This window comes from Schistocerca serialis, chromosome 8 (assembly GCF_023864345.2).
Source record: "Schistocerca serialis cubense isolate TAMUIC-IGC-003099 chromosome 8, iqSchSeri2.2, whole genome shotgun sequence".
NCBI classification, from domain to species: domain Eukaryota; kingdom Metazoa; phylum Arthropoda; class Insecta; order Orthoptera; family Acrididae; genus Schistocerca; species Schistocerca serialis.
The window spans coordinates 324,354,962-324,364,967 of NC_064645.1; positions in this window are offsets into that span (position 1 = coordinate 324,354,962).

Here is a 10,006-nt window from a genome sequence, read left to right on the forward strand (position 1 = left end):
ACTAAAAATGATTAGAGACATATTTACACAATGTAGTGGAGCACTACTATGGATTAATATACTCTGCTTCTTTCCAAAAACAAAGATTGGTGATGCAGAGATAAATAACAAAAATATATACTTCCATTATACAAGAAATGTTATTATTACATATTTTTCAGTTGTAGAAAAATTGAACTGTGGTCCCTCCTAGGAACCTTCCAATAACAGATATTTTATGCTCCCACTGTTTAAGAAGTCCAAATCTTCTTCAGTCATATGTGAAAAGCATGATGGAGAGAATATCTTTGCAGTTTCCTGCTTGAGCTGCGCCACCTCCCCATAAGGTGAAGGTAATTTTGATACCTTGAGTGTTAAAAACTTCTCATTATAGGAAGTTCTGAAAGCTGTCTTGTGGGCTTTGGATGGTTATTCCCACTCCTGATAATATTAAGTTTCTGTAAAGGAGAATGCACAACTTGAAATGTAACATATATTCTCCATCTGTAATAGCGACATTATACATGCCTAAACTAAACTGACTAAAAAAGGGTTCTTGTGTACTTACATATTGTTGTCCTCCAATGGCTCCTAGCCCTTGCACTGCTAGTGGTGGATGGACAGAGTATAACTAATAGTCATGTATAGTCGAGATACATACCATCATTATACTCCCAGAGAGAGCACTTCACTTCACTGCTACGACAGTACAGAGAAAGTACCATGTAGCTGCATTCGCACTTTTCGAGGGAGAAAGAGTCGACTATAGTTCGTAAATACGTGCAACCTACCCCGACACACACTCGCACTTATCTTTGAATACTCACAGTCTGGCGCAACCGCAGGCTCCCTGCCTATAGCACTGTTGCCAAGAGAAGTATGGCAAGAGAAGCAATTTCCTTCACTAATTAGTTAATAATTGCACATTTGAGTATCAGTTACTGTGGAAAAAATACTCCACTTCTGTTTGAAAACCTACATTCTAAAGAGCTCACTTGTGTAGAGTATATAACATCTACAGCTCTGGTAAAAATGTATGTGTATTTTGTTTACTTTGACACTGCAGCATGTGTTTGTGACGTCTCAACTGCTCTTCAACATCTACATCCCAACAAGGATGCTTCTGCGGAGTGTAACACTTATAACCCAAGTAAAAATTTACATGTGTTTCGTATACTTTGACATTGCTGTGTGTGTTACTGACATCTTGGTAAACTATCCAAGAGAATGTTCATGATCTAGATGGATTGTATATGAGCACAGAGATTACCCAACCTAAAGGAAACTGCACTCCTCAACATTTATTTATTTTACTTCGATTCCGTGAAAGTCATGATTGGCCACCTATTTTTACACACATCCACGTCTCACGATCTGTGTCATAACCATGCGTCACATTGATGCCAGGCAATTATTTGCCTGCTCCATAACGTTTGAGAAATTTTATGATTTGCACACAGTGCAATAGAAAATGCTGCAGAACTGTATTCTTTGTAGATTCTTTGGGTCGCTGATTAGGAATCCGACATCAGAAAATTCAAAATGGTTGATCCAGTTTGCTGTGTCAAAAATTGTAAATTTGGCAGATTCAAGTAAAACTCCGGGTATGAAGTATTGTGAAGTCACTGATAAATAATTAGAAGTTAAATCGCCGTATTTAAATGTTTTGTTTGATATTTTACGTTTTTCAGTGGAAATTATAGTCACATTCGCCACTAATGTCATTATTTCTTTCAGAAGGATAACTGTCGAGTTATCCATTGAGAAATGGTTCAAAAAGCAGATCTTTTACCTCAGTTGGCATCTGTTTATCTTCTTCAATTGTCATCTTCTCGACTCTCGAAATGACTTGATCTGAAGATGCCATAAGCCGATGGATTATGACATGCACCGTTTTCTCGCATGAATATTAGCATATAAAATCATCTCATTATTCCGAGTTTCCTGTGCATATTCAGATGGATGACCAAACAGCTACGGAGCAGCTACGATTAGGGCATATCCGTGCATCAAAACTATGTGGACTGATGTCAGCATGTGAGTCCAAAGCAGTTGAAAACCGACTTTCGAAAAATATACATTTTTTCCGAGCTCTTGATAGATATATTTCAATTCTAGAGCTTTGTGTATAAAATTTTAATAGATCTGCAGAATTTCGCGGAAAATACAATATTACTCAAGGGAATTTTGATCTTGTAAAACAAATTATTTATCAATTTACCAAAAAAATATGATCATAATACTGAATAGCTCCCCAAGAAATCAACAGAAAACCCTGATGAAATTATTTGTGCAGATAATTCTTTATGATATAACTGCAATAATGAGGGACTCACGCAAATACGTCTGAACTCGTTAACTATACTACTAAGAGTGTAGGAGAGTCATTTACAGAACTGAAGCCACACAGAGGAAATTTTTTAGCCAATGATGCCAGATAATATCGGTAGTAGTTTAGTTGTAAGTCGATGCACGTGATTACACCAGTTAAAAATATCATAAACGTACCTTCTGGTGTGCTACTCATCTTACACTCCTGGAAATGGAAAAAAGAACACATTGACACCGGTGTGTCAGACCCAACATACTTGCTCCGGACACTGCGAGAGGGCTGTACAAGCAATGATCACACGCACGGCACAGCGGACACACCAGAAACCGCGGTGTTGGCCGTCGAATGGCGCTAGCTGCGCAGCATTTGTGCACCGCCGCCGTCAGTGTCAGCCAGTTTGCCGTGGCATACGGAGCTCCATCGCAGTCTTTAACACTGGTAGCATGCCGCGACAGCGTGGACGTGAACCGTATGTGCAGTTGACGGACTTTGAGCGAGGGCGTATAGTGGGCATGCGGGAGGCCGGGTGGACGTACCGCCGAATTGCTCAACACGTGGGGCGTGAGGTCTCCACAGTACATCGATGTTGTCGCCAGTGGTCGGCGGAAGGTGCACGTGCCCGTCGACCTGGGACCGGACCACAGCGACGCACGGATGCACGCCAAGACCGTAGGATCCTACGCAGTGCCGTAGGGGACCGCACCGCCACTTCCCAGCAAATTAGGGACACTGTTGCTCCTGGGGTATCGGCGAGGACCATTCGCAACCGTCTCCATGAAGCTGGGCTACGGTCCCGCACACCGTTTGGCCGTCTTCCGCTCACGCCCCAGCATCGTGCAGCCCGCCTCCAGTGGTGTCGCGACAGGCGTGAATGGAGGGACGAATGGAGACGTGTCGTCTTCAGCGATGAGAGTCGCTTCTGCCTTGGTGCCAATGATGGTCGTATGCGTGTTTGGCGCCGTGCAGGTGAGCGCCACAATCAGGACTGCATACGACCGAGGCACACAGGGCCAACACCCGGCATCATGGTGTGGGGAGCGATCTCCTACACTGGCCGTACACCACTGGTGATCGTCGAGGGGACACTGAATAGTGCACGGTACATCCAAACCGTCATCGAACCCATCGTTCTACCATTCTTAGACCGGCAAGGGAACTTGCTGTTCCAACAGGACAATGCACGTCCGCATGTATCCCGTGCCACCCAACGTGCTCTAGAAGGTGTAAGTCAACTACCCTGGCCAGCAAGATCTCCAGATCTGTCCCCCATTGAGCATGTTTGGGACTGGATGAAGCGTCGTCTCACGCGGTCTGCACGTCCAGCACGAACGCTGGTCCAACTGAGGCGCCAGGTGGAAATGGCATGGCAAGCCGTTCCACAGGACTACATCCAGCATCTCTACGATCGTCTCCATGGGAGAATAGCAGCCTGCATTGCTGCGAAAAGTGGATATACACTGTACTAGTGCTGACATTGTGCATGCTCTGTTGCCTGTGTCTATGTGCCTGTGGTTCTGTCAGTGTGATCATGTGATGTATCTGACCCCAGGAATGTGTCAATAAAGTTTCCCCTTCCTGGGACAATGAATTCACGGTGTTCTTATTTCAATTTCCAGGAGTGTATTTTATTCTGACAACTAGAGAGGATCACTTTCGTATAATAAGGATAGACATAGAGCAAAATGCATTCTAGTACTCAAGGATCAGTTTGCTACAGAAATTATCAATGCACAATGAGCATTCCATGAATAGCATTATTACACAGATCATTAATGTACAAGGACCACTTTGTTTAATAAAAGAGATTAATAGTAAAGTTCAGGATTTAATCAGTTTTCTCATTTTTTAGAAAGATTATAAGACAGGGCCAAGTTTATGCTGCATTCTCACAGATGTGTATATTTTGTTTCTCTTGCAGTTGGAAACCCAAAAAGTCATCCAAAGCTAAACAACAGCAAAGTTACAACCAACACAGTAGAAGTTCACAATCAAATCTAATGAAAGGAAACTTTCACTTCGAGACTGCACTGTTCGGTTCAGGTGTCAGGGATCTTTTCCGAATTTTGTAGTCAGATATGTGCATTGCTCTCTGCAACCTTCTGTTTATAGTTAGTTTTTGCTTTGCACTTATAAATTAATCACCAGTGTTTCCTTTCCGATACATGTCAACATAGCTTTGACAATTTTTTCCTTGTGAATATTGCTCTTTATTGCGATGCTGCATAAGGCACAAATCAGTAGTTCTCATACCAGTATTCATCAACCATTTGCTATGTCTGATTCAACAGAAAATAATACCGTGCTTGCTGACGATTTATTGCATCTTATTTTAGACAACCTTAACAAGAGATAGATTCTTCCCTCACAGACATTCACGTAACCAAAAATATGATAACGTTACGGAATTCGGATAACAATGTGTTTGCAAGTCTAAATACTTCTTTCATCAGTGATGCACCTACTTCAGCTTTACAAGTTGATTCCAGACAGGCGGAATCCACCAAAACATAGACATTGCGAAGACAGGTCACGACAGAAGTAGACAATGAGAATATTGATGAACAATCTGCTCAGTTTTTTATGGGCCAATGATCTCAGGAATATGCTTCAGATTTAACTCAACAACAAAATTCTGGTAACACACCTTGACAAAAAATAACAAAAAAGTGACACATCTTGACACAAAACAGAAAGAAAGTGACAAAATTTCACCAACTCATTTTGACCAAAATTACAAAAGCACAGTGAAACATGTGAGAATCAGCTAACAAACCACAATGACACGAAATTAAATAACATTTCGGATCAGTTAGCGCTTGCAGAAAATCAGACACATTTGCAGACTTTATTTTCGCAACGACTTGTTGAAGTAGATAATTAGTTAAAAATATTAAAGAAACAATGTATAAAAGGAAAGATTTGCTTCACAAGTAAATAAACAAAGTAGTTTCCAGTGGTGTAGTCGCTAGACTACAACGTAAAACACCCAAGCTTTCAGAACAGATCAGTCACTTTGAATCGGAAATTAATGAAGTCGACAATGACAATATTACACAACTGCAATCTCTAACAGCACAAAAAGAAGACATTTCTCAGAAAATCGAACAATTAGAGCTCATCACAGACACAAATTCGACAGATATAGTGCGCACAAAATGCCGCAGTCAGCAGGAGAAGCATCGGAGAGCAGCAGTGGTGGGGAGTCGCTCAGAGCCCTGTAGGAGAAATGCTGAGTGCAGGAGAGGACGCGACGTTCTAAACTGAAGCCTATGCTCACATTTTCTGTAAAAATTAAGTGGGGCCCCTCCGCACCCACACAGTGACCATTCGAAAAGATCTACTCTCACCTCTGCATTCGTTAGTGTCTAAGAAGAATTCCGCCGAAAATGCAACAATTTATTTTCGCCTGGCTTGTCAACAACTTGTAACTGTCAGACAAAGATCATGAGTGGCAAATTTTGAGTAAAATATACATATTTCTCTGGTTTCCATGTCAAAATTTGCTTCTTTTGCCAAAACACAACGGAGTTTGCACTGTCTCACCTCTCTAACACATTGGCCAGACACAATTGCAAGAGGATTCTGAAACAGAAAGTGTTTTATTAAGTTCCTCAAGTGCGGAAGTGAGTAAAAGTAAAGTCAGTAGCTTATGAAAAAGCACATATTTGGCACAAAAAAAAAGTTTAATGTTGTTCCAAAACCCATAGCAGTTCTCATCCCACTAGCTATTGATGGGCCTTAAAAATTACATTCTTTCACCTAAAAAGTGTGTAGTTACTGGAATAACACAGTAGATAATGAATTTCTACATAATAATACTGTCCTGTTTGCATGCTATCATTTGCCAAAATCTCATTTCAATATCTGAAAACGTTTATGAAATATGAGAAGGGTCAAACATATTTCACTCTGTCTTCATCACTGGCATGGCGTGATTGTAAATGGCAGTGGTACAACAGTCCAATTTTCTCGAGACTGGTGACAGATAGATACCACTATCCGAGTCTAAAGAAAAATTCAGTATGTTAGCTAAATGTCATATGCAACAACATATTATGTAATGTGCACCAAACACAAAATCATAGCGACCTCTATTTTTCATTGCACACTTTTCCGAACTTCACACAGTGTGTTACTTTCAGATGAATATCACAGTAACTATTACCACTAACGAAATGATGGGCACATCATCATGAACCTGACATAAAAGCTATAAGTAAAGCAAAAATAATTTTTTCGCCCAATTGTTTCTGAAAATCGTTTGAGAAAGATTCCAGTGTGTGGACCTTGATTCTGTCATCTGTCACGGCTCAAAGGTGGAAAACACTTATCGGCCTCCCCTTCCAAACAAATGAATGAACCCGCACAGCGCTCTGGACGAAAAGTGGTCACTGCACATAGTCCTCCATGCCATGCGCGAGTTTTTTATACACTTCCCACATCCTTTACATAAACAGAAGAATTTCTTTCATTACAGCTTTTTCAACATGACCAGTAAGCAGTGAACAACTTCAACACACAGGAGATTAACAGATTAAAAAGTAATCTTGCCAACATTACAATACTGTGTCATATGAACAAAACCCATAGTGATTCTCCAAATACTTTTCAAGGACAGTCACATGGGTTTACATATGAATAAGACGCAGGCAGCATGATAAGAATCAAGGACAATGAAACAGAACAGCGACAGTCGCAAGCATTTTGCAATAGAAACGACCTACAAGATTCTCCAAGATATGATGGATTCGACTGTAAACATTTTCTTTCAGAGTTTCTAAAAACGATGATACACTCCTGGAAATGGAAAAAAGAACACATTGACACCGGTGTGTCAGACCCAACATACTTGCTCCGGACACTGCGAGAGGGCTGTACAAGCAATGATCACACGCACGGTACAGCGGACACACCAGGAACCGCGGTGTTGGCCGTCGAATGGCGCTAGCTGCGCAGCATTTGTGCACCGCCGCCGTCAGTGTCAGCCAGTTTGCCGTGGCATACGGAGCTCCATCGCAGTCTTTAACACTGGTAGCATGCCGCGACAGCGTGGACGTGAACCGTATGTGCAGTTGACGGACTTTGAGCGAGGGCGTATAGTGGGCATGCGGGAGGCCGGGTGGACGTACCGCCGAATTGCTCAACACGTGGGGCGTGAGGTCTCCACAGTACATCGATGTTGTCGCCAGTGGTCGGCGGAAGGTGCACGTGCCCGTCGACCTGGGACCGGACCGCAGCGACGCACGGATGCACGCCAAGACCGTAGGATCCTACGCAGTGCCGTAGGGGACCGGACCGCCACTTCCCAGCAAATTAGGGACACTGTTGCTCCTGGGGTATCGGCGAGGACCATTCGCAACCGTCTCCATGAAGCTGGGCTACGGTCCCGCACACCGTTTGGCCGTCTTCCGCTCACGCCCCAGCATCGTGCAGCCCGCCTCCAGTGGTGTCGCGACAGGCGTGAATGGAGGGACGAATGGAGACGTGTCGTCTTCAGCGATGAGAGTCGCTTCTGCCTTGGTGCCAATGATGGTCGTATGCGTGTTTGGCGCCGTGCAGGTGAGCGCCACAATCAGGACTGCATACGACCGAGGCACACAGGGCCAACACCCGGCATCATGGTGTGGGGAGCGATCTCCTACACTGGCCGTACACCACTGGTGATCGTTGAGGGGACACTGAATAGTGCACGGTACATCCAAACCGTCATCGAACCCATCGTTCTACCATTCTTAGACCGGCAAGGGAACTTGCTGTTCCAACAGGACAATGCACGTCCGCATGTATCCCGTGCCACCCAACGTGCTCTAGAAGGTGTAAGTCAACTACCCTGGCCAGCAAGATCTCCAGATCTGTCCCCCATTGAGCATGTTTGGGACTGGATGAAGCGTCGTCTCACGCGGTCTGCACGTCCAGCACGAACGCTGGTCCAACTGAGGCGCCAGGTGGAAATGGCATGGCAAGCCGTTCCACAGGACTACATCCAGCATCTCTACGATCGTCTCCATGGGAGAATAGCAGCCTGCATTGCTGCGAAAAGTGGATATACACTGTACTAGTGCTGACATTGTGCATGCTCTGTTGCCTGTGTCTATGTGCCTGTGGTTCTGTCAGTGTGATCATGTGATGTATCTGACCCCAGGAATGTGTCAATAAAGTTTCCCCTTCCTGGGACAATGAATTCACGGTGTTCTTATTTCAATTTCCAGGAGTGTACTTACGAGCGTCCATAAGATTAGATCCAGCAATTCTCTTTTTCTTTGCCTCCACCCTGACCAGTAACTCACAGACAGCAGTTCATTTGTAGTTTTTTAGAAAGCTATACAGTTACAACAATGTTACGCAAATGCTCTGTAAAGGCATAGTATTCAGCAATTACATGTGGGTGCCAGCATGTTACTACAAATGCTAGAGCACAGCATAGATCATACAAACTCACTTCGAATGCTTTATGTAAATGTGTGTGTCCTCCAAAGTTAATTCAAGCATTGCCTCGCCATGTGTAGCAACTATTGAAACTGTGAATCCAGTCACAGGAACATCAATAGATATATGAAATGGATCATAGTCGCTCATCATTTTCTCATGCTGCATAGATAGTCCCATTCATCCCATGAGTACTGCACTTTAGTACTGAAACATTGTCCATTTTCTACTTCTATAACTATATCATTGTCAGGTTCCAGGCCTACATTCAGCATTTAGAACCACTGGAAGTCACATTGTATGTATCGGTGAACAGCAGTACTCTTATGGGACTTGGCTGCTGTGACTGTGACATAGATTGACGACTCCAAGTTCAAAACAAGTCTTGTGAAGAGTGACTGCTGCTGCTGTAATACAACTGAGAGGATCTGCTTGTCCTTTTCCAGCAGAGTATCTGTGGCTCACTGATGCTGCAGTGACTGTGCTCAATTATGTTAGATCAGGAATATATCGTGTAGACAGTGGTTGTTAATGTGACATGGCCTCATCTGTAACAAGAATAACAACAAATCTCTAAGTATAATGACATAATTAAAATAATAATAATAATTAGAGATGGACTGACAAAATACTTACTGACAGTCTTCTTCCTCCAGCTGATCACTGCTGCTGGCAGCACTTCATGCAGGACATCAAATGATAGTGCACACACAATCGAATTATTATAAAAACTTTGCTTGGCTGATCTCACATGCAATTGACTGCTGAATAGAGGTGTAGATAATGCAGTGTCTTGTTTCCAGTATAGCTGTGGTGTACATGGCCAGATGTGGTTTATGGAATGGCCTTGAAGATACAGAAGTGCTGATGCTGATGTCAGTGAAATGTGACAAGAACAACTGCCTCAGCACTGCAGATGCTGGGCCTCCCATTTCTAACCTTAACATGTGAGTTGTTTATGATATGTGAAGTTGTTTCAATTGTGATTCGGCACAGTAGATGAGAAAGCACTGACGCTGGATGCCTTGGGATACACAGGTACTCAGGGGGCACACTGTCTGGGTTCCTGGTATGGTTGTGGTGTATGTTGCCAGATGCAGTTCCCAGAATGATCTTGAAGATAAGAAAGTGCCAATAACAAGCACAACTGTATAAGGATTGTTCGATTCTCGGAATGGACCGGCAGATAAGAACTTATTGAAGCTGACACAAGCGGAATTCTTGCCCATATGCTCAGTGAGCCACTACTCACTGTCACATCAACTTGTA